This window comes from Macrobrachium rosenbergii, chromosome 31, assembly GCF_040412425.1.
Source record: "Macrobrachium rosenbergii isolate ZJJX-2024 chromosome 31, ASM4041242v1, whole genome shotgun sequence".
NCBI lineage: Eukaryota > Metazoa > Arthropoda > Malacostraca > Decapoda > Palaemonidae > Macrobrachium > Macrobrachium rosenbergii.
Window position 1 is genome coordinate 18,494,124 of NC_089771.1, and position 26,198 is coordinate 18,520,321.

The 26,198-nt window shown below is 35.8% G+C and overlaps 1 protein-coding gene across 12 annotated transcripts in view; it reads right to left on the reverse strand.

Moving 5' to 3' along the window:
- LOC136855385 (carboxyl-terminal PDZ ligand of neuronal nitric oxide synthase protein-like) overlaps positions 1-26,198 on the reverse strand; it is a 514,751-nt gene that overhangs the window by 12,249 nt on the left and 476,304 nt on the right. The window lies entirely within an intron of this gene.

A 26,198-nucleotide genomic window follows, 5' to 3' on the forward strand; every position in this document is an offset into this window, starting at 1 on the left:
CACTTCAGTTGTTTTGATCTGCTATTCCAGAAATTCATAAAATCATCAATTTATGCCAGACGAACGCTAGTCTGAAATCGATATGCATCAATATTTGCAATAACACAGACCCCATACATTAATAGGGGCAAAACAAAGACTCTCTCTCTCTTACGAACGATTAATTTCGACCAAAGCGCGACAAATAAGTCACCCAGCTTCTGTTGCTGAGATATTCATTTGTTTACGATGACCTCATTAACCCTTTCTGGGTTTGACAGCGACTAATCATCGTCCCCATACCACAAAATCTGGAGGAGCAGAGCACAGGGTGTACAGATTCTTCTTTCTATTCTTCGGCAAAGTAAGATTATACTAAAGATATATGGATCAGAATGGCCGTAAAAAACAAATGGTAATGACAGTAATTTATATCTTAAGCTCAATAAAATTCAAAAAGTGTGAATCAAAACATAAAAACCTGACAACCTTCCGCATACATCATATACAAAACATTTCACTATCAATATACTATATATATATATATATATATATATATATATATATATATATATATATATATATATATATATATCAGTAATCAGGCTTCCCTTGTTCTTCCATCAAAATTCTAATGGATACAAAAAGCCAAAATGTAAGAAATAGCAGATTAAGCTCTTTTTTTTTTTTTTCTCATGGTCAGCAGCTTCCTGGAGAAGGCCAAAGCATTTTTCCGGAAAACCGCCAGTAAATGAAATATGGATCTCTATTCCCGTAGACTTCATTGCACTCTCGTACTCGGTGTGAGATCTTGCGGTACTTGGAATACAACCATAAAAGTATTGTTACTGATGGATATGAATTGTAAAGGCACTGGTATGACACAACAATATATATATATATATATATATATATATATATATATATATATATATATATATATATATATATATATATATATATATATATATATATGTTATTATAGCCAAATGTAGGAATTCAAACATGTCTCTAAAAATAACTTTCTAAATATCCCTCCATTCGTCATAGAGATGTCATTATATTAGCGTCGTATTCTTATTTACAATAAAAGTGGGCTAACTTCTATACACGCTAATTATATCATCACATTAAACAGAAACGGTATTCTAGACAATATTCTGAAGTTGCCAAAATGAATACAAATAAAGGGATTACTGAACGGAAAATTTAGGAACTTGGTGAAGGTGGCATTGTTTCGGTGAGAGAGAGAGAGAGAGAGAGAGAGAGAGAGAGAGAGAGAGAGAGAGAGAGAGAGAGAGAGAGAGAGCCCTTCATAACAACAGAAGCCATCGACACCAAATGACAGAGAGAGAGAGAGAGAGAGACTCGTCATTCCAAAGATAATAGAAGCATTTGGTTCATAGAAGCTTCCGATATATGGCGCTCATAATGAATAATGTGATTAATAGAAAGCAATTCCTTGTCATTCAAAACTATGACATTTACGTTTATTACTAATAATACTCGTATATATTTGTGTGAGGGAAGGAGGTAATGGAATATATTAAAATCAAGAACTGTTCCATAACCAAGCAAACCTCAACAATTTACTGCGCAATACAAAAATGGATGCCATTTATCAGAAAGATCTGAAATTATTAGAATTGCCAATCGATGAATAACGCAAATCAGATCTACTTCAGAAATAAACTAGTTAACATTCTTGTGAAGCCAACCCAACTAAATAGTTAGATAGTATATAATAGATAAATAATTAAAGCGCAGTTTACTCAAGTTGCGCATGATATCTTGCAGGTTGTACGACCTAGGGAAACTTCAGGTGAGTTGGGTTATGCCTTCTCGTGTTGGTCGAGATCCAGATGCATCATAAGATATTTTATTTATTCAGTGTCCCTTGATACTTTCTGCCGTGCAAATCATAGCTTTAAGAAGTATTTAATTATAGTAAAGTTTTACTATCTCCCTGCACTTCAAAAAACAAATATCTTGCACGGAAAAAGAACTTTGAGTGTTGGTTCCATTAACATCATTAAAACAAACTAAATACATGGCTTTACATAAGAAATAGTTAAATTCGGTATCAAAGGAGCAAAATACACATATATTTTCAAAACATAACCAAAAGGGATAAAAGCGCAAAAATCCATTAGAAAAAACCGCTTGATAAAACACAAATAGGCAGATAAGAAAACTACAATGAGGAATTTGTGGAGATAAGAAGACAATGATTTTATCTTCGCCACGTACAAAAAACCTAAAAATAAAAATGGCAATGGAAGATAAGAGATTAAAAATAAAAAAGACGAAAAAAGGCACCTTAAAAAACAGAGAAGTGGAAGACAAAAGACTATAAAATAAAAATAAATTTAAGAAAGCTACTAAAAAAACAACAGATGACGGAGGACGCGAGGGAAGGCAGGTCTGCTGCCAAACAATCCCCTTGTTCACGCAATTGGCGAAGGGAGTGATACCCCTGCCCCTCTTGCCCCTCCTCCTTTTCCTTAAAGATCGAGGAGGGGGGCTGAGGGGTTGAGGTAGTGCTCTTACTCAAGACACAGCCATGAAAATATTCAGTACGTTGACACTACATTGAAAAGTCATGCCCTCATAATCTGTGGAAATTTGTTACCTATGGGTGTTCTCTACCTGTATAAATCGCGTTTGTTATGGAATTGACAATATAAAAAAAATGAAATTTACACATACAATAAATAAACCAATTTCACCCACGAAATTCACCTAGGGCTTTAAAGTGGGGAGCAAGAATTAAAAGTAATATAACAAGAAACAACTCGACCTCAAAGAACAAACGGCCAAAAAAAAAAAAAAAGATGAATATGACTAATGGCCCGAGAAAGGAAAGTAACAGAACAGCGAAGAGAAGAAACAAAAAAAGAACTATATGAAATGAAGAGGTGGACTTGGAGTACAGCCAGAAACACTACATATACACTACTTCCTCGTCCTTACTACTCACGCCGTTGCTATCAACATCTGCATCAACATTGTTTAGTGTTGCTTGTGCAAGTTACAAATACGTCTGTGGTAGAGTTACGGAGATAACCGTTTCTACAGCAATATAAAGAACTGTTCGGGATATAGAGAGGAGGAGTATAATTTATTATCGCTCCACAATTCCACATAATTCTGACAAGATCAGCATAACGCTTTTCCTGGGAGGCATAAGTAACGTTAGAAGTAGGTCTCTCTCTCTCTCTCTCTCTCTCTCTCTCTCTCTCTCTCTCTCTCTCTCTCTCTCCACACATCTTATGGTAAAAGTGTTACTCTCTCCATAAGCCACACGTGACAGAAAAAACTATCACCAGTCTTAACAAACGACAAAATCGAGTGTAAGACAGCTCAATAAAGGCACAAGTCATTACCCGCCTAATATCAAGGAATCCGGATGTGATGGAAAAGAGCAAGTTACCGGAGGACCATTGGAGGGGATACAATGGCCAAGAAGCAAAGGAAGAAATGCAAGGAATGAAGGCTTACTGGAAAAGAATGCTGCAGACCACACTGCTAATTCACTGACCACTTCAGTGTTTGTTATATACAACGCAGGATATCATGTTTGTCACTGTTTTTTGTTGCTGAGAACAAATACCTAGTGATGTGAAGGGACCGATTTGACAAGGTATGGATACCATTACAATAGCATAAAAGATAAGTACTGATCAACTCTAAGAAGTTATATAACCAGAATAAAATGAAATGGCCATGGATAACCACTGTCAACTACCGGGAGACGACAAGTACAAAACAAATATGAAGAAACCAACACGCTATCTCAAGTGGGGAGAAACAGCAGTAGTCACATGCAGCACTTCTGACGTCACAGCTACCAGCTACTCCACCTTCTCCCTCTCCCTCTCTCTTACTTTTTCTTCCTTCCTTACTGTAACCGCCATCTCCCATCGAGGCAAAAATATTGGCATAAAAGCAGTGTTTGTAAACAGATCGGATTCCCTCTTCCTCTCCACTTTCTCGTCCTTTTCCTCTTTCATCTCTCCTCTCCCCTTTCGTCGCCCCTTTCTCCGTCCCCTGTCCCCAGGAGCTTTTGTGGAAAGTAAGATCACAAGTCCTCCACATATCCTCCACCTTCGGTTGAGGCGAAGGATTCCTTTCCAGTCCTTCTGCTTTCTCCCCTTTCCCTTCTGCTATCACTACCACCTATCTATCAGTCCTCTGTGGAAGGACCGTAAAGACATAAGGCTTCCCACGTTCCCTCCCCCTCTTAAATGGAGGCACCCGTTCCCCTCCTCCATGCTATAGAGGAATCAGTCAAACGTTCCTCTTTCTCTTCCCTTCTGGAGGAGGAGGAGAGGTCCATTCCCCTAGGACTTCCTTTGCTGAGAAGCTTTGATCTGTGCTTTTGACAAATAACCAAGACTATACAAATACATAATAAGGACCCTTTACTCGCGCGAGCCCGGAATGCTAAATTATGGCACTGTTACACTACCTCTACTGCATATGTGTGTGTGTGTGTGTGTGTGTGTGTGTGGAGAGAAAGACTGAAAGCGCACAGTTTAAAATATCACATACATGACTTGATGAAAGAAAAATACAAGGGCCTTACGTTCGCAAAAATTACAAGAACTCGACTAACTGCTTAGTGTAAGAGACGAGGAAAAAAAAACAACGAAAATAAACAAACTTAAAAGAAAGTACGAACTCCTGTTGCTTGAGCCAATGGCGTGTGTTTAAGCCTTTCACCCCTGGCGATAATCACCCCGACTTTAAGCCCCCCGGCCCCCCACCCCCCAAAAAAATAAAAGACCCGTTTTAATGGTTTCCAAGGGTGATCCAAAATAATAATAGCTCATATTCTAATATAAGTTTCGGCCCTGAGGTAAAAATGGCTCACTTACCGATATTTTCGGAGCAGCTTCTTTTGGCAGGATGTTAGGCTTAGCCGACCTGTAAACAGCTACACGGGGGTGGGGGGTTTGATGGGTTAGTGGCCATGGGAGATGGGGGGGGGGAGGTTGCCGGGAGCCGATACTGAGTTGAAAAATTATGGGTGGAATAAGATACAAAGAACAGCACGGATAAATCAAGGAATTAGATTTTATTTAAATCGGCTGGAGGACCATTTATTTTATAGCTGGAGTGTGAAGCTAATGATTGTAAATTACACTGATATATATATACATCTATATATGTATGTATGTGTATGTATATATATATATATATATATTATTATATATATATATATATATATATATATATATATATATATATATATATATATATATATATATATATATATATATACTGTACATACACACATTATATACATACATATATATAGTATATATATATATATATATATATATATATATATATATATATATATATATATAAATATATATATAAAACGAACGGATGAGACGCAGCAAATAAGACGACTGACAAAGAGCTTATTAAACAAGAAAGAGAAAATCGCGGTAACCACGAGATAAGGAAATATTGCTGGAGAAAGTAGCAGATATTTAAAACGGGAAGAGAGAAGAAACAAAGTGGGTAAGATCACAACAAATTAAGGAAGTGAGGAGTAACGGGTTGATGAGATACACAGAGAAAGAAAAACAAAACAAATGAAAAAAAAACCAGCAGATTTATTGCGGGATAAAAATCTCGTTTTAGAGCTTTACCTAAAAGACAAACGATGACGTCTACGCAACTCAAGGTTACTGCACGTGATTTTTTTTTTTTGCTTTTTTTTATTATTTCTTTTTTTAACTTTAGCAAATATCAAAGGTTGAGAAACCTCTGTGTTTAAAAGTAAATGGATCAAGAGGGTAAAAAATGTAAGCCCCTTCACTTGAGAGTCAGTTTGAATATTAAAGTTTGGTGTCGTATTACGACTATATTAATAATAAAAATAATAATAATAATAATAATAATAATAATAATAATAATAATAAAAATAAAGTCTGTAGTGTATAATAGGTAGAAGAATGACGATAGAGACAGATTAATTCTTGAGGAAGACATATTTCGCTTTGCAAATTATAATTCATTTCTTTCTCTCTATCTCTCTCTCTCTCTCTCACACACACACACACAGACTTCATAAAGCACAGAAACACATTCTAAAGTCAGCATTCATCATTCCTGGTCATCCAACCGTCATCATACTTAGAATGAAAAGATGATTCATTGTAGGAGTCACTCTGACCACAAATCATTTTTCCAGTCAGAAGATCTCTAGTTTCCGACAGAGATCATTCCTGACGGCCGCAAAAAAAAAAAAAAAAAAAAAAAAAAAAAAGAGAGAGAGAGAGAGAAGAAGAAGAAGAAGAAGAAGAAGATGAAGAAGAAGAAGAAGAAGAAGTCCGTTAATCAACCGACACTCTTGACGGGCGCATCAGATTTGACAGGCGGCCAGTCGGGGAAATTTGACTGGCGTGACAAATACGATCAGGGTGATACATATGACAAAAGCTGTCAACCGTAGTAGGTTTTACAGAGTTATGATCCACGACGATTGGCTCTGCTTCAAAAGAATTCTTGAATACTTTCATACACACAAATACATATATATACACACACATATATATAATCCTACACACACATATATATTATATATATTATATATATATATAATGTGTGAGCTCTTACATATTCCCATTCCTAGTTCAGGCAGGTCATTTTTCATAAGCTTACATTCTATCTAATCATAATGACTGTCATCAACTCAAATGGCCTACATAAAACTTAATAATGTGTCATAAACGATGATGTACTTCTAATAAACCCACCACACCAAAACTCCCATAGTTATTAATAATGAAAAGAGCAGAATTTTACAACGACAGGGGACTAAGTGTATCATAATACATAAACAAATATATATATGTATATACATACATACATACATACATTCATATAAATATATATATACACACAAAAAAACTCCTCATTGATGTGCCTCTCTCTCTCTCTCTCTCTCTCTCTCTCTCTCTCTCTCTCTCTCTCTCTCTCTCTCTCTCTCTCTCTCTCAGGTGCCAAATGCGATGTCATGACAAGGAGTCAAGACAGACGTCCGCGATTAAATCTCTCCATTGTGTATGTGTTGTCCGCGTTTAACTCTGAAACTCCATACCAGTGCGACACTGTCTTTTACAAAATAAGCTCCAAAAGGAAAATTAAGAAAGGTAATAAAATTAATAAACGAAAAGGAAATACCCACAAAACGGTAAAGGTCATATTTCATTAAACAAGTAGAGTTCAACATGTCTGCCGTTAAGTAAATATATAAATACCATACAAAGCACGTGAAATGAGTACGGTGTGAGAGACAATTACAATTAAATAAGTAAAGTGATAACTGAAAAGGAATAACAAAAAGCCCAATAACTACATGGCACTATCTTAACTTCTAATTCCCCAATGTCCTTTGACGTGAACCAGCTAATTAGTATTTACTAACATTGTCTGAAAGCTCATTAAAACCGTCGGGTGTTTTTCCACGATAATTAAGTGAATTTGATGGAAAAACTAAAACAACTGTAACAACATCATCATCACCAACAGCAACGATAACAATAACAACAGTAAATCTTCGTCTCTCTCTCTCTCTCTCTCTCTCTCTCTCTCTCTCTCTCTCTCTCTTGCTGCGTCTCTTCCCAGAATTTAGAGAGAATAGTCTCTGAATTAGCCTTCATATTATCTCCCTTGCTAAGGTCATTTACTGTACACTCTCTCGTGGTCCTACAATTTCACTTAATAAGACAAATACTACTTTATTCTAGCGGCACACTTCAACTTCATTTACTATCTAAAGCGCGCTACATTCACTCCTCTGGTTAGGTTAGGTTAGGTTAGTTTCTTTCATTACCAAATTCAAAGTGACTTTTCTGCATAGCTTCAGTCATGAGAATGACCACAACATCTTCGACAGTGGTAATAATAATAATAACCAAGTAACCCAGAAAAATCATCTATCAGAAAAGAGAGAAAACTACACAAACTGAATGCAGCTGAGGCAGCTATAATAATAATAATAATAATAATAATAATAATAATAATAATAATAATAATAATGGCGATCATCCAATACATAACATTTATACAATCGGCACTACTTACCATAAAAACTACTTCCCGAATGTTTCCTACAAGAAGGGATTCTCAGAAATTCATTCAGCACAGAAACAGTACCGAAGCAGTTACGCAACGGGAAATAATTGTGCTAATTATACGGCAGAATGAGTTGACAAATACATAATTGTTGTAAAACCAGCAAACTAGGAAGTCAAATCAGGTAACGCGACCCATAAAATTATAAGTTCGGAAAACTTCCTTTTATTCATGATGCATCACTTAATTAGCACTAATTATTTTATTCATGATTCATCACTTAATTAGCACTAATATGTTATTTATGTAAGAGTAATTATAACTAATGAAAAAGCATTTTAAAAAATATGCGAAAATCACCAATATAAAACACGAAATAAAGAGACGTGTAAATATAATTTATTTGAAGCAAGGAAGGAACTAAAAGTACGACAAACAGCTTTCTTCGCAGAGATGAAAAGAATGATTTATTAATGAAAATATAAGTGAAAAGCAAACAGCAAAATTCAACACTTCAACAGATTCAACAAATAAGGGAAATGAATAAAAACACATGAATGACTATTTTAAGAATAAGATCAAGCTGAGAAAAAAAGACCATCTACAAAAATAATCCAGGGAAATGTAGAAAGTCTACACGAGAGAAGTTCTCGTCGCTGCGGTTGTGGATTTTTTTTTCTTTACCGTTGTTGTTGGTGGCGCTGTGTTGTGCCCTGCGCGCGGTTGTGGATTTTTTTTTTGTCTTTATTGTTGTTGTTTGTGGGTATGTTGTGTGCCCTGCGTGCCGCCCCTTGCCAATTGTACAGAAAGGCCGGCATTTTCGTCCGAAATTAATGATCCGAGTATCGCTGTGACGCAAAACAAAGGCTATATATAAATCACGGCCAGGGCACACGCCTTCACTACCACAGACGCTGAATTCAGTTGGAAGTGACGAGGAAATCTACAATTTCCCACAGGAAAGGGGAAAGGAACGGAGGAAGAACACACAAAGTCACGATAGAAACGGTTAGAAAGCGAGCGGGGTTTCTCATGCTTTCTTCATCAATAGTTTTTAGCAATGCATTATCTAAGGTCGTGAGAAAATTTGGAAATGTTGCAATAAGAAGTATAAAATGAAATATCATATACTTCAAAATCGGTATATTACGTGGAAAAAGAACCTAAGGGATGGGAATCAGATATGCAATAGCAAGCATCCTATTACAGAATGCATCCATTAACTCGGGCTTGTCTCATAAAATTTTAATTATCGTTTTATATGCTGATATTTTTTGTATGTATTGTGATCAAAAGTCAGTAAGTCCAGGAACAACTGGTACTGGTACAGTACTGCTTAACGAAGCAATATGACTCATTTTGTGAATATCACCTACAGCGAATTTAGTTAACTCACCTATTAGCCTCAGATATCAGTTACCATGATAGGCAAAAGAACAAAAGACAAAAATCTGGAGTACTTACTGCTTATATCAAATCTAAGGGACGAACACATACATTTATCACATCCTCAACAAGATGACTAACTTCCAATGGACATTGAACACGATTATGGTTTTTTTAGCTTGTTGGAGACAGACTAAACCCTGTCGTCAGGTTCCTATATAATGAACTATTACGTAATTCGTAAGAGAACGAGGAACAAATAACAAAGTGTACAGGAAAGACGCAAGGACTGGGCTAAAATACACATGAGGTTTTCTACAATGAAATCTTTATAGCTCTCCACTCTTCCCTCAAAGAACAGTATCACTGAATTTCTATTTTATTATTATTATTATTTTTATTATTATTACTGCGAGTTTGATGGCACGTGCAACGCTGCGCTGGAACCCGGCGCTGCCCGTCATGTCTTCCCTACCCTCCCGATCCTCTACCCCGCCCCCGCCCGGGGCGGACAAACAGGTCTGCAGGAGGAGAGTCGATGTGTCATGTCTTCCCTACCCTCCCAATCCCCTATCTACTCCATTCCCAACTGGGGAGGACAAACAGGTTTGCAGGAGGAGGGTGGATGTGTCATGTCTCCCCTACCCTCTCGATCCCCTACCTACCCCGCCCCACCCTGGGCGGACAAACAGGTTTTCAGGAAGAGGGTGGAAGTGTCATGTCTCCCCTACCCTTCCAATCTCCTACCGACCCCGCCCCACCCGGGGCGGACAAACAGGTTTATAGGAGAGAGAGTGGATATGTCATGTCTCCCCTACACGCCCATTCCCCTACCAACCCCGCCCCCAACCGTGGCGGACAAACAAGAAAGATCCACTCGGATTTTATTATTATTATTATTATTATTATTATTATTATTATTATTATTATTATTATTCCCAGTACTGCTATCTGAGCATCGTACCGACACCCACAAGTCAAGACAGCGTGACGTCCCTTCACTTCGACTCCCGACATTTGATAAAAATGTCGTCAGCTCATTAGCAAAAGTGGCAACGGCACATCCCTGGCAGGAAGTGTAAAAGCTTCTTGATGGCCACAGCACCTACGAGTTGATCCTTTGCTTTGATTGCACGCCCACAAGCACGTCCACGCCGAGGGCTGACGTGTTGTGACACATGCGATTGGATATGAAGGCACACGTGGTGGTCCCACTCGACTGACGTCTGTTGTCGACGCTGTTTACGATTATCGTGATCTTGACTCGCTACTTAATAATGGTGTTCCTACACTGAAGACATAAAATAATAATAATAATAATAATAATAATAATAATAATAATAATAATAATAATAATAATAATAATAAACAAGAGACCACAAGTGGTAAAAGATTGGCACTGAAGGCATTAATAATAATAATAATAATTGCTAATAGATTCACAATTTCGTGAAAAACGATCTGAGTAATAAAAATAACAATAATAATAATAATAATAATAATAATAATAATAATAATAATAAACAAGCGACCACAAATGTTGAAAGATTAGCACCTGAATTTGCCAAAATCTTTGCTTGCCAATAATAAACTTTCTGTCTTTAATATAGCAACATTTCAACATTAAAACTTAAGTGTTATTTATAGCTACTGAAATTTCCTTGATAAAATTCCGTATTAAAATCTCAGGAATTACCCTCAGAAATTCTTCAGTATAATTAATAAATTCCATACATAAAGGTACTAATGCAATAAGCCCTCGAAAAAGAAACGGTAACATCAACTGTGCTTGGCAACAGCTGTCAGGAATCTCCACTGCAAAGTTTACAGAAATCCCTGGCTAACACCTGTCATAAAATCCAATTCACATTGGATAACACCGGTCATTAATCCGAGTCACATTGGATAACACCGGTCATTAATCTGATTCACACTGGATAACACCCGTCATTAATCTGAATCACATAAAGTCCCCGAATAATACCTTTCTTGGCTGATAAGAGTTCCCTTCAATTATCAATTGTCTACACACAGATGTTATATGTACCTTTCGCAAAGGCTGTTATTTCATCATACCACGGTGTTTCTCGACAGAGATCCCAACCATTCATTGGCCCCTAAGTACGTAGGTGTTATACCAGGTAAATGGGGCCATGATTTAATTAGATATCGGCGCGCTCTCAGAACAGGTGTCTGGCACATCAAAAGACCAGCGTTTGAGGCAAGACGCTTTCTTTGACGCCTCCCTTCTCTCTCTCTCTCTCTCTCTCTCTCTCTCTCTCAGAATTTCATAATACTGTAACGGAAAACTAATGCATAATGATACAAACAACTCTTAACGTATCGACAAATCAGGCTGCGTTCCTGCGTTGGCTCCCTCAAACAGCATATGAACGCAACTACAGACTTGTCGCTCTTTCCCTCCCATCTGGAGCTGGTTAAAAAGACTTGATAAAATACCTGGAGTTCACCGCTAATTACCTCAGCGTACCTCCCTACTTGAAGTGTTCGAATTATAAATTGTTTCTCCTTGAGCTCAGTCCTGGATTACCTCATTTCATCTCGATATTAATCAAAACGAATCATTTACGGTTATCAAAATGTTTCTGATAATATCATTAAGCTATTCCAGTATATTTGTGGGAGGAACATATTCGAAGGTCAGAAGTATTCCTTTTAAAATAAATCCATTTCACTTACTAAAAGGTCTCTGGAATTCTTAGATCAATATATTTCTAATCGCTTCCCCCACAAGTGCTTACACTGCATTCCTACAGTCTTCATCGAACTTGAAAACAAGTTGAAGAGCGACAGCTTTGCCTTTATTTCTTTAAATCATCTCTCTCTCTCTCTCTCTCTCTCTCTCTCTCTCTCTCTCTCTCTCTCTTAAAGTACATAACTATCACCTTAAAAAAAAAGCCAAGCTGGCATTTGCGTTGTTTACTTTATGTACGCTCTCTCTCTCTCAAGCTCTTTGGTAAATCATTATCTCACCCCTCCTACTATATCCTTCCTTCTCACCATTTTAGTACATCATTACAACCAAGAGAATATAAAAACAAGCACTGGCATTTAGCATTTATTCGCCTGTTTGTGTTAAGATACTTGTCACCGTTCAGATTCCTGCGAAGTATAAATAGCACCAACTCTGAAGAGAGCAACTCTATAAACGACGGAATAAACTAGAAAAAAATATAAGTGACGCAATTAGCCTCGCGAGAGAGCAATCGACGACAGCGCTCCAACAACAAAGGATTTCATAAATATTCCAATAAATATAGAGTGCCACTTCAGCCTGCCTCACTCTCAACTCAAGTCGCTGAGACTTGATATTTCCAAATGGCAGAATGAACTCTATTCGTTTTTTCGAAGGGTGGTTATTTCACATTATTACAAAATATTCCAAAATATATTTCACAAGTTAATACATACGAATCAATTGCAGTGTTTTCTGTGACAATTGTTTTGCTCTTTATAGCTACGACCCAGTCTATAACTCCTTGGAAAACTTTCTCTCAGATGGATCTGATGAAATACTTTCTAGAAAACCTATTTACAACTTTCCACGAACCTAGTCAAATGTGGAATTTTATTTTCATTTCTATATTTAGAGCATTGTCAGAGACCCCTTTTATTTAGTCATTACTAATGTTACTGCTTCCTCACGAGAACCTTTCATTTTACACGATCTCTGGGCATCTAGCGAAGCTTCATTGAGGAATAGGAAGAAATGTTTGTAAATAAAATATGGATATGAATACTACTAAACATGAGTATGGACCGTTACTTGTGAAACTACCACGACGTAAAAGAGCATCGTCAAAGACTACAAGACAACAACGGGATATCAAGACAACAGAACATTACAAAAAAAAAAGTAAAACGGGACAGAAGGCACTCTTTCCCAAGCCTTCACGTTGAACAGTGTGAGCATTTATCGTCGGCAAATAATTAGGGAGAAAAGAAGGAGCGGACTGGGGCAAAAACACAACAAACAGCTGAGCGAGGAGAAGCCACCTAGCGGCTAATTCCCGAACTGCATTATAGGGGGAGTCACTACGCCCATGTGTTTCTAGTGCTATCAAGTTTATTTCCGAGAAAACGAGAATTCACTTCAGAGAAGACAATAATTGTTCGCTTCCTTGAAAACAACAGAAGCAAGGGTCCATTTGCGTAAACCTACACGCGCACGCAAACAAATAAACAAGCATATATATATATATATATATATATATATAACTATATATATATATATATATATATATATATATATATATATATATATATATATATAAAATTCATTCTAATAATCCGAGGGATCAGCTGTCTAATTTCTGACACCAGCTTCAAAGGTGGCTGGCGTCTGCTGCCAACATCGAACTAATGATCAATGTAGAATCTTACGCAATAAACTGCGGACTTTTTATCACATCAAAGGCAGGCTCAGACACCAGAGATAACTATGTTCTTGGGTGAATTAGCCTCAGCAGTTGAAATTCATCAGACTGAGTAAATTGAAATAAACTCTCTCCAACTCCTTCTCGACATTGTAAATATAAAGGATGAATGCTGTTATTCATATGCAGAGAGAATGGTACTTGCGGAAATGGAAAAAAAAAACAAAGAAATCAGACTTGGTAACCTTAATAAAGGGAAATACTGGTTATTAAACATAAAATTCTAAGATATTATTCTAAATAAAAATTTTAATAACCTCCGAATGCCTTGCTTTCAGACTGATATTAAGATATGCTAGCTTCATAAGTTTGTCTTAAAAGCAATCTGTAAAGTAAAATGAATACGTACCACTCAATATCTGTCTCGGTGCCAATGAACAGTCGTAAATATTTCTATAAAATTATTACTGAAGGGAGGACGCAAATTCGATATACAGAATGAGACAAGTTACGTCTCAAGGATACCTAATTATACCACACAAAAGTATTCAAGAAATCACAACTGTAATTCCTCCCCGTTAGTTTTACCCTCGTTAGACACCCCTCAAGCAAGAGGCGGGAAAGTGGGAAGGGTATAGAAAACGGGCTCTAAAGACAAGTGATATAGGTTGTCGGGGGGATGGGGGAACGTGAATTTAATCCTCTGATTGGTGGAGGAGTTAGTCAAGATGAAAGCTAGTCAGCAGGACATACAAACCGAGGGTTACTGCTTGCATATGTGTTTTGCGAGCAAGCAGTCTCCATTTTGCCAATCCCGGCTCGGTCGTATAATTCCCACCACTGCTAATAAATGAAGATTTGTGTGCTGAGGTTGAGCAAAAGTGAGCTCTTAAAATTCAGTTTTCTGTATCACATCAGCATCATCAAAGTATCCGTAGAAAATACTTAAATATAGGTTATTTACCCCCAAAATGTTTTTAAAAATTGAAAGCTATTTTAGTGCTCTCATACTGACCACTGACTTGAGGGTTCATGGTTGGTGTACAGAAAGCTTCAGAATTGTTCTGATACTATATACATTATACCTAATATAATAGAGTTTAAATTTAAAATTAGGTAAAGTATGGTATTTAGGGTTAAGTTAGGTTAGGTTACATTAAGTTAGGTCTGATTTTGATGGATTGTTTAGTCAAGTTAGCGGAAAGGTAACCACCTTAAATTCTAAAGCATTTCATTTCTTTTGTCGTATTTCACAGACTACCAATGGGAATATCAATATTCTGAACAATTTATATGAAATGCAATTAAAGGTTGAATGTTGCATACACTACTGATAGATTTTAGGAACTACAGAATTCCTAGATATTCCATAAAGTATTCCTTTCACATTTTGCTGCTAACACACGCATGTATGTATATATATATATATATATATATATATATATATATATATATATATATATATATATATATATATATATATATATTATATAAAACTAAAAAATAATATTAAGCCAAAAATATCGTTTAATATCAATTCATCTCATAAACAGCCAAGTGTTACAAACTTAGAACTTGACCACCATAACGAAAACTGGTTGATATCGATTCTAAGCACGGAACCTGCTTTCGACAAGAATAAGTAGAGCCGAATCGATATCATCTTGTATCTCTCTTGATAGCCAAATGATCACAAGAATCGTCCATCACTGTATTTAAACCAAAAGACAATTATGACTCCCCGTGGCTGTAAGTTATTTACAAGGTATTCGAATTCCTTATCCAGTGATATTTGTAGTTTAATATTTATGAGCATAAAAAAGTTACGTGCGTATGTGGCAAAACAAAACTTTATATATATATATATATATATATATATATATATATATATATATATATATATATATACATACATATATACACACGCACACACCAAAGCCAGTGGCTGAAGGAAGAGCTTTAAAATAGCCTTTTAATCGCTCTCTCTCTCTAATCTCCTCTCTCTCTCTCTCTCTCTCTCTCTCGAGAACAATACTTCAACAAGAGAAAACTTAATTAGATGATATAAATAAAGTTTACTGTATCGGTTTTTGCAGTTAAGGGGCAGGACGAGTGACAGAGCCACATGTTACGGGACGTCGCGAGCCACATGTTACTAAGTGTTACGTTTTCTTGTAAACCCAGTTCAGTTCTCTCTCTCTCTCTCTCTCTCTCAGCAATGATGCTGTTTAACATTATTGAAAAATAAATTATTTAATTTCCCATTAGACATATGATAATTCTAACTAATACGGATGCGTTCTTGTACCTAAACACATATTTATCAATATGTTTATAAGATTATATGACTTTACAGTACATACACAAATACTCATATGTACACAAACAAACTGCTTTGTTATAGATATATATTATACATATATGTATAAGTATATATAAATAAAAAATGCACACATACATATATATGTATACATATACACACAAGCATATATCTATCTATCTATCTATCTATCTATCTATCTATATATATATATATATGTTGTTATATATATATATATATATATATATATATATAATCATAATCATGAAAAAGTACTACATTAACCTCTTTCCTTATGACACTTTCAATCTATAAATCATGCGTGAAAAGTCAGAAGCTGTAGAAGTGGGTGGGCTTCTTTCGTCAAGGTTTTTTATATCACCCATATTAATATTCGACAAAAATGTCGGGTTTTAACCCTCTTAACCTCAGGGAGAGAGAGAGAGAGAGAGAGAGAGAGAGAGAGAGAGAAATGGGGAGCTATCAGACGCACATTATGAGGTCCCATATATATGTATATATCGGCTCTACTGGCAGTATTACCTATATAGGGTATCATCCATCAAACACACTATTTGTAAAAAGAGCAAAGGACCTCGTACCATTCATATCTATTAAGTGGGGAGATTATACATACCTATTATTACTGGTAATCGTTAGGCTCATATACCTTGCCTCTCACTCCCATATGACCATTATTAATGGCATAACAGTAAACCGGAAACAAACTTACGCCATATGATTAAAATATCATTGGATATTAGACCCCAATACTATAACATTAACTTCAAAAGCATTATTCGAAATCTAGCGAGACTGGCCATATTGCCACCGTCGTTCACGATCGTAAAACTGAAATAGTATTCACATAAGCCTTATAAAGTTAGCGATAATTGCGCAATAATACTTAGAAAACTGTCAAAGTACCTTGGAAATTATCGATACGGACTGACGGCGCGTGGAAGTTGAACGTTCAGGCGATTGGTAACGAATTATAATGACTACCATTCATATTTCATTATACTTTGATTTATATCCCTACATCTGCGTCCCAACATTTTCGTACTTTTTATGTGGGTGTTTTAACGTGTCTAACGATCAATCTGTGTTTATTGCTAAGAGAGGTAATGAATAAAGCGAAAGTTGTGAGTTATCTTTGAAATATAGACGAATATTCTATTGCTTGCGATATACTCATAAGAAATCTTCATAAACGTCAAATTCAAATACAATGAGACTGTCATGTAAAAGTTTATCGATAAACTTTCTTTGACATGAAATAATTGAATGTAGGGTTGAGGAGCATCTCCAAAATTTATTCAGTAAAAACAATGTTATAAAATATCACACTTCCTAGTTATTTTTTATTCATATTACGAAAACAGTCTTACGGAACATTCTCTCTCTCTCTCTCTCTCTCTCTCTCTCTCTCTCTCTCTCTCTCTCACCAGCTGTCGATAACGTATTAAAAGAGGCTACTCTTTTTACTCCTGCTCACAAAATAAGAGCTTAATTAACAGCTCTTCCTTGCGCAACACTTTAAAGTTAAACAGAAGGTACGATAATTTTCTCCGAACTAGCATAAATTAAACTACCTTGTACCCACAATGCGTCAGAGTACTTCATGAACTTTAAATACTTAAACCTTTAAACACTTATAAAACCATTAAAAACTTATAAAATAGATAGTGCCTCAGACGGCTAAAACTGAAAATAAAAAACAACTTTATAAATTAAGTGACACTGGAAATCTTACGCGAAGGCTAGTTTACTTAAAGAAATTATGCTCGTAAGCGTGACTGACAGGCGCTAATGGGATTCATAGTTATGCATTCGACACTCGATATCTTGAGAGATGACGGAGCGGATCTTGAATGGTATGTAATTAGGGTATATTTATTTTTATATATTATACTATAAAACTTAAGAGGTATAAAATTGAGTTCGCATTCACAAGGTCCGCGTTTTTATCCTTGTCAGCCCCACTAGTGTGTATGTGTGTGTGTGTGTATATATATATATATATATATATATATATATATATATATATATATATATATATATATATATATATATCATATGGTAAACACAACATAGACTGTATATCATTTTGATTTAATTGTCTAGTAAGACTTTAGGTATTATATTCCATCACTCTAGAGTCTAGATCATTACTTTTTGACAGCGAGAGAGAGAGAGAGAGAGAGAGAGAGAGAGAGAGAGAGAGAGAGAGAGAGAGACTTGCAACACGTCTTGAAAACAACGAAAATTATCTCGTAAAATATGGTAAAAATGGGGGGGGCACAATTACGAATGTGCTAAGAAGACAAATGAAAAGCAGCAGATGGCTAAATAAAAACGTGGGAAAAGTTTTTGATGGTGTTTGCAGCTAAGATTTTCAGGAGGAAAACTAGATTCTGATAGAATGAGAGATAAGAGGGGCTAAACTGAAAAGTGGGAGGGGATAGGATTAAGTATAGAGAGAGAGAGAGAGAGAGAGAGAGAGAGAGAGAGAGAGAGAGAGAGAGAGAGAGAGAACGAAGAACATTTTTGAACTGAAAGAGTAGATGGAAGAAAACACAAAAATTGAAGACAGGAACGAAATATCATCAACAAGCAACCAAACATAAACATAATCACAACATTTAAACATATATACATATAGGACGCAAACACTCGCACATATTGCAAGCGTTCCGTGTTTTGAAATACAAATTATAGCAATGGAGGATAAACCAAAACAATAGGAAAATTTCAAAAGGAATTGAGTAAAGTTACATATCAGGGAGTCCAAATTCGATTTCCCATTCTGTCACATAAACATTCTGCTGAATACAATTATCCTACCTAACAAATATCATTTGCAGAAATAACAAGTAATGTAATTTCTATCACATACGGACGGATCCAATTCGGGGTTATCAGTCTATCCCATAATAATCAAATTTTTTTTTTCAACATTACTAATATCAAACTAAAACCATTTTGAGACAGACATATCAGGCTCACGATTATGAAATCTACTCTACGAGTGTTTCATTTTACAGCAGTTTTCGTGACTTAATAAAGGAAATAACTAAGTATATTATCCTTTACTAGCAATAACATTAAGTACAATTAAAAGAAGAAGAAGAAGAAAGAGAAGAGAGAGAGAGAGAGAGAGAGAGAGAGAGAGAGGAGAGAGAGAGAGAGAGAACAAAGTTTTAAAAGAAGTTTTAAAAGAGAGAGAGAGAGAGAGAGAGAAGAGAGAGAGAGAGAGGGAGAGAGAGAGAGAGAGAAAGACTGGTAAGACATATTAGATAAGTACTTAAGAGTTGAATAACCAGTAATTTTTATACGCAAAACTATCAAAAATAAAAATCGATCGCATGCATCACATGTGATAACAACTACCAAAGAATTTTATAAACCTGTGAAATATTTGTTTCAGAATATCATTTAAATAGGGTATTCCCAAATTATTATGCCAGGCTAAGAAATAAATAAAAAATAAAAAAAAAGTTCCCTTTAACCTGCCACAAACAGAAATTTCACGTCGTCTCTTGAAGCGATCATGTCAGGTACAACTTGAGTGTGTTGCCATGGTAACGGCTAATGAGCAATATGACTGGGAACTGAGAACGGAAGAGATGAATGCGGGAACATGTTCCCAAATCCACTTCATGCCTGCGTGCGCTATATATGAATACGGTACAGTCACACGTGTTTGTGGGCATGTCTACACTGAGCACTGCAGCGCATAAAAAAAAATCTGTCAGTATAGGTATTAAGAGACATCTTACACAGTCTGGCAGCACGAAGGTAAACAATGCCAAGTGTTTGTAAAATGTGCAAGAGTATGTGTAGTTATGTGTGTTTTCTGCTCAGTTTTTTTTCAAGTGATGGAGGCAGAAAGGTGTGAATGGAGAGCAGTGACATTCTTCCTGCTGTGGCCCACTATGCTTTCCCTACCTCACCAGCACGTCATTAGGGCGCCCATTTTCAACAGCCGGGAGAGAGAGAGAGAGAGAGAGAGAGAGAGAGAGAGAGAGAGAGAGAGAGAGAAAATACTAGACCTGCAACGACATTCAAATGCCAGAGAGAGAGAGAGAGAGAGAGAGAGAGAGAGAGAGAGAGCAATACTAGACCTGCAACGACATTCAAATGCCAGAGAGAGAGAGAGAGAGAGAGAGAGAGAGAGAGAGAGAGAGAGAGAGAGAGAGAAATACTAGACCTGCAACGACATTCAATTGCCAGAGAGAGAGAGAGAGAGAGAGAGAGAGAGAGAGAGAGAGAGAGAGAGAGAGAGAGAGAAATACTAGACCTGCAACGACATTCAATTGCTGAGAGAGAGAGAGAGAGAGAGAGAGAGAGAGAGAGAGAGAGAGAGAGAGAGAGAGAAATACTAGACCTGCAACGACATTCAATTGCCAGAGAGAGAGAGAGAGAGAGAGAGAGAGAGAGAGAGAGAGAGAGAGAGAGAGAGAGAGAGAGAGAGAAATACTAGACCTGCAACGACATTCAACTGCCAGAGAGAGAGAGAGAGAGAGAGAGAGAGAGAGAGAGAGAGAGAGAGAGAGAGAGAGAGAGAGAGAGAGAGAGAGCTGATTTAAACGACGGCACTCAAGCTTCGCATGATGATGTTTGCGAGATCAAAGCGTTACCGTCCGGCGGAAAGCGAACCGTTTCGTTTCTCTGCCCTTCATAATGTCGACATCTTAAAAGAGATTCGGCCGGTTTTGAAACGATTATCTTAATTCAGAGATTATCGTGATTCCGCGACTATCTTGACGCCATTCTTAGATTTTTCGTTTGTGATATGCAAAGCATCCTTTGGCCTTGCATGGGGTGTTGGAGGCGCGTTTGAAGTTTTGTGTATGGGTTTCTTTTTTTTTATTTATTTTAACACTAAATATAAAAAGGTAATTTGGTGAACCTTCTTCACAGAGTTTCCTGTTTCGAAAACATGATTTAGGCGTCTTTTATATCTGAACGCTGAATGTGCGTTACTACTCAATTCCCGTGTCAATGAGGTCTAGTTTAAATGAACGAATATATCAGATTTTGTAAGTTTACTTTTCAGCACTTGAAATAACTGCTCATGTTCCTTCCTTCCTGCTCTCTCTCTCTCTCTCTCTCTCTCTCTCTCTCTCTCTCTCTCTCACATGTATATAATATATATACATATATGTATGTGTGTATTTATTTACACACATATATATATGTATATATAAAATGTGCGTGGGTTTCCTTAAAGCTTCATTAAAAAAAAAACTCGGCTCCTGCACAGATATAATAAACAATCTGCTGAAATGTAAGTCATACCCTGCTAGCTTTACGGAAAACTAATATACTTAAAGCCATCCACTAGATTTACTACCCAAGTGCGTGGTAATGCCTTAATATATATCGAAAACTACACAAGTTTCCGTGAAAGGTTTCCTTTAATCAAGCCAGTTCCTCTAAGACTCAAGTTTGTCCATTACATTCATGGGATCAACGCAGCTTGCAAGAATTAAGGGCGATTCACAAGCACGTTGCAGCAAGTCGGTACACATCCTTGGCACTCGCTTGAACTGTGCTAACGAAGCTTTCTGTTACCACGGTCTCCAGTTCCAAACATTTTCGGAAGACTTTTTTCTACATATCAAATGTGTGTATTGTGCACCATTACCTCCTGGTCGTTACGCTGACAACATATAAAAGTGATCTTTCTGGTATTTAGGTTTTGTTAGCTGAGATTTCTTTTATAAAAATAAAATATAAAAATATTAAATCTAAAAATTATGGTCTATACCAGTAGAAATATATGTATATGTATATGTATATATATATATATATATATATATATATATATATATATATATATATATATATATATAGAGAGAGAGAGAGAGAGAGAGAGAGAGAGAGAGAGAGAGAGAGAGAGAGAGAGAGAGAGAGAGAGTTGAACAACATAACACCTTCCTCAGTCCTCTTGGGAATGAGCCTCGTTGCGTGGCCTCAGTGAACATGCATCGTGACAGTGACGATCTGTAAATCTGATTAGATGTTGTTTTGTTTAAAACACTCAAAGGAATTCCAAGATGTATAAAGATTCCTCTGTGGGGGTCTCAGAGAGAGAGAGAGAGAGAGAGAGAGAGAGAGAGAGAGAGAGAGAGAGAGAGACTCTCTCCATCCCTCATTTTCTTTCATTCTCAAACAAACACCTGATTACGCTTGTGTACGTGTGTGTATGTCTAACATGCAATCAAACAAATGGCAACCTCTGCATATCAAGGAAATAAAAAAAAAAGATGCCCTTTAAAACTAATTGCAGACTTCACCCAATACTTGTGAAAAATGGAAAGACTATAAAGACAAACGCGACCACAAACACACCCATTTATCACAATCTTTCGGGAGATCCAAGATCTCCAAAACAAGAGACAAAAACTATTAACAGCGCACATCTTTCTTGGAGCAAAACACTATATATATATATATATATATATATATATATATATATATATATATATATATATATATATATATATATATATATATGTATATATATATATATATATATATATATATATATATATATATATATATATATACACATATACATATGTGTATATATAAATTATTTATATATACAATATAAATATATATATATATATACCAAGAAAGAGAGAGAGAGAGAGAGAGTTAGTGTGTGTTGTATTAGCAGTAGAAGAAAAACATCCATAAGAAAGGCACAGTAAATTATATATCCTAAGCTCTCTTGTTTATCACCAGCGTCAACTAAAACAAAACAACAAAAGGAAGGCTAAATTGGGCTGTAGATGAAAGGAGGTAAATAAAAAAAAATAGGAAAGAACAGAAAAAGATTCGGTAGGTAAGGAAGAGCTATGGGGGAGGGTATAATCATCCCTCCCTATTTTAAAGAATAACCTTGAGCTATAAACACTAATATACCCACTGTTTACAGCCTGCTCCAAGTGGGGAAAAATAACTGTCTTACTGTATATTTTTTTTTTTGGGAGGAGGTTCAGCCATTTGTCTACTCTGAGTCTCTCTCTCTCTCTCTCTCTCTCTCTCTCTCTCTCTCTTCATTTTTAGATATATACCATGAAGCCAATATATCTATATTTGAATCTGTATCTGAAGCCTGGAATAACTTAAAAGATTATTTTCCTTAGCTTTCTATTTGAGTGTATTCATCTTAAAAATACGGGAATACATAGAATACGATAAACTTATACACGAACGCATACATACATACATGCATAAATATATACAAACACACATGTATATATGTGTGTGTGTGTGTGTGTGTGTGTGTGTGTGGACAAATGGTTTTATATTCATAATCTTTGTCTTGCTTCATTTCTTTACTAATCAATGAGGAATTCTTGAAAGACTTTGGAGTACAATGATATGTAAGAAGAGGATTCTCTCTCTTTAAACGAACAGTTACAAATAAGTATAATATAAACGTTCATATGCCTGCATATGGACTCCTCAATCAAGCCAGCATAAGGACTGATAAGTACAAAATAACAGATGTAGCCTCTATCATACTAAGGACTAATAAGTACAAACAAAACAGGTGTAGCCTATTCATTTTACGTACAGTCATGCACTCGTTCATATTAAACAGTTCCGAATTACGCGGCCACACTGACTTCAATGACCAAAAGAAAAACTTTATACTGTAAACAACTCTGTTTCCTTAATGATCATTTGCCAATTGCACTATTTCCAAGAAGAAATCAACATTCGCCAAGTCCGAAGAGACTTTCAGATTGATGCATTTACCAAACCAAATAAACTGAAAATAAAACAAAAGAGAGGGAATCTTGTCTATGCATAAGCTATCCACTTCTAAAGCGATAAATCCCCCTACCCCCACTACAACCTTTTTTTTAATTACTGTATTGCTTCCCACACTCTCGTGAATTGTGATACGGGATCTGATTTTAAAGGTTACAAATAAAACTGTTCAAGTCAAAATTGATTGAAGTAAAAGCTAGATATATATAAAAAAAAATAAATAAATGAAGAAATTTTGGGAGAACAAATGTGAAAAAAAGTTAAACGGAAGAGAATATAAATTACTAGTGAAGCAGGGGCCTAAAATTATATATATATATATATATATATATATATATATATATATATATATATATATATATATATATATATATATATATACATATATAATAATATATATATTATATAGTTAGTTATATATATATATATATATATATATATATATATATATATATATATATATATATATATATATATATGCAGTAAAACTGTGAGATGGAACACAATAATAAAAAATACAAACAAAAAACGATAACGAAAAAGATAACTTTAGGTAATACAAGAAAAGAAATTTATCCGAGTGAACACGAAAGGTGGCGCAGGGGGAAGAAAATGGATATACCAGAGAGAGAGAGAGAGAGAGAGAGAGAGAGAGAGAGAGAGAGAGAGCATCGTATTCTCCGAACATTGTCACAAAGGTAAAAAGAAGGGCTGGCATAGTTAACCCTTGGCAAGCTTGTCCCATGCTGCCCACACGTCCTCTGTCATCCAGGCGAGGGGTCGCCTTTCCCCTCCCCTCCTCCTCTCTCCTCCTGTCCCCTTCCCTACCCATTCCCACCCTACAACCCTATCCCCTTCACAAATCCATCCTCTTTCTCACACAGAATAACAACAACAATAACATCAATATAAGGGTATCTATTATCTATGTTCAACTGTCCAAGCACCAACACCCAATAGCGTTATTCAGTTCTATATTTAAATATTCTTTCTTCTTCTTCTTTCTTCTTCTTCTCTCTCTCTCTCTCATACACACAAAAATAAATGCTTACAATTATATACATATACATGTACATGTAATATATACACATTATATATATATATATACATATGTATATATATATATATATATATATATATATATATATATAGAGAGAGAGAGAGAGAGAGAGAGAGAGAGAGAGAGAGAGAGAGAGAGAGAGAGAGAGAGAGAGAGGCGAAAATTACCAGAAACGGAAGCCGCAGTTCAGAGAAAGAAAGGGAAAGAAAAACTGCTTCTTATCTCTTCTTGTATCTTGCCATACTAATCTTGTGTACCTTGGCACCATTCTCCCCTGTTGTTCTTATTACTTATCTCCTGTTTGCCCGACCCGTCTCCTCATTATGTCACTGGCATTATCTGAACGTGAAATGTGTGTAATTTTCTTAAGACACTCAAACATGACGGCCAGTGCATAATTTGTTTCATGTACACTAACAATGTATTTTTCGGCAAATCCCTAGCCACCATAATATATTATATATATATATAATATTTACACATCGATATATGTAAAAGATGTATATATTTATATAATTATATATATACAGTATATATATATATATGTAATTCATAATTATAAATAGCAAAAAAATCATCACTTTAAAGAATAAGTCAGAAAATAAAAAGTATATAAGCATCCAAATTATTATGTAAACCAGGGGAAAAACTATTTTGAGACTGCCTTATCAACAGAGAGAGAGAGAGAGAGAGAGAGAGAGAGAGAGAGAGAGAGAGAGAGAGAGAGAGAGAGAGAGACTGTTTTTTTAAAGGAGTTCCCTTTGAATGCTAATGAAGCAGGCGCCGTTGTCAATTGATTTTTAATGATGTTCACTTTTCTGTCAATCATTTATGTCATATCGACCAGGATCTTCCTGTGAGAGTGTATTTTTAATTCGCGTATATGCATACATCAGGTACGATGATGTATGCATGAATACAGATAACCTTTATCTATCTATATATATATATATATATATATATATATATATATATATATATATATATATATATATATATATATATATATATGTATATGTGGCGAGGGTTCAATCCTTGCAGCCGACCGGTCAAAGAATGCGGACACTTTGCTATCCGTGTAGACACGCCTGGATTACGTATGTAATCAACGGATAGGTTTGCTGGAAAGCAGATGGGTGTTGCAGACTAATACACACATAAA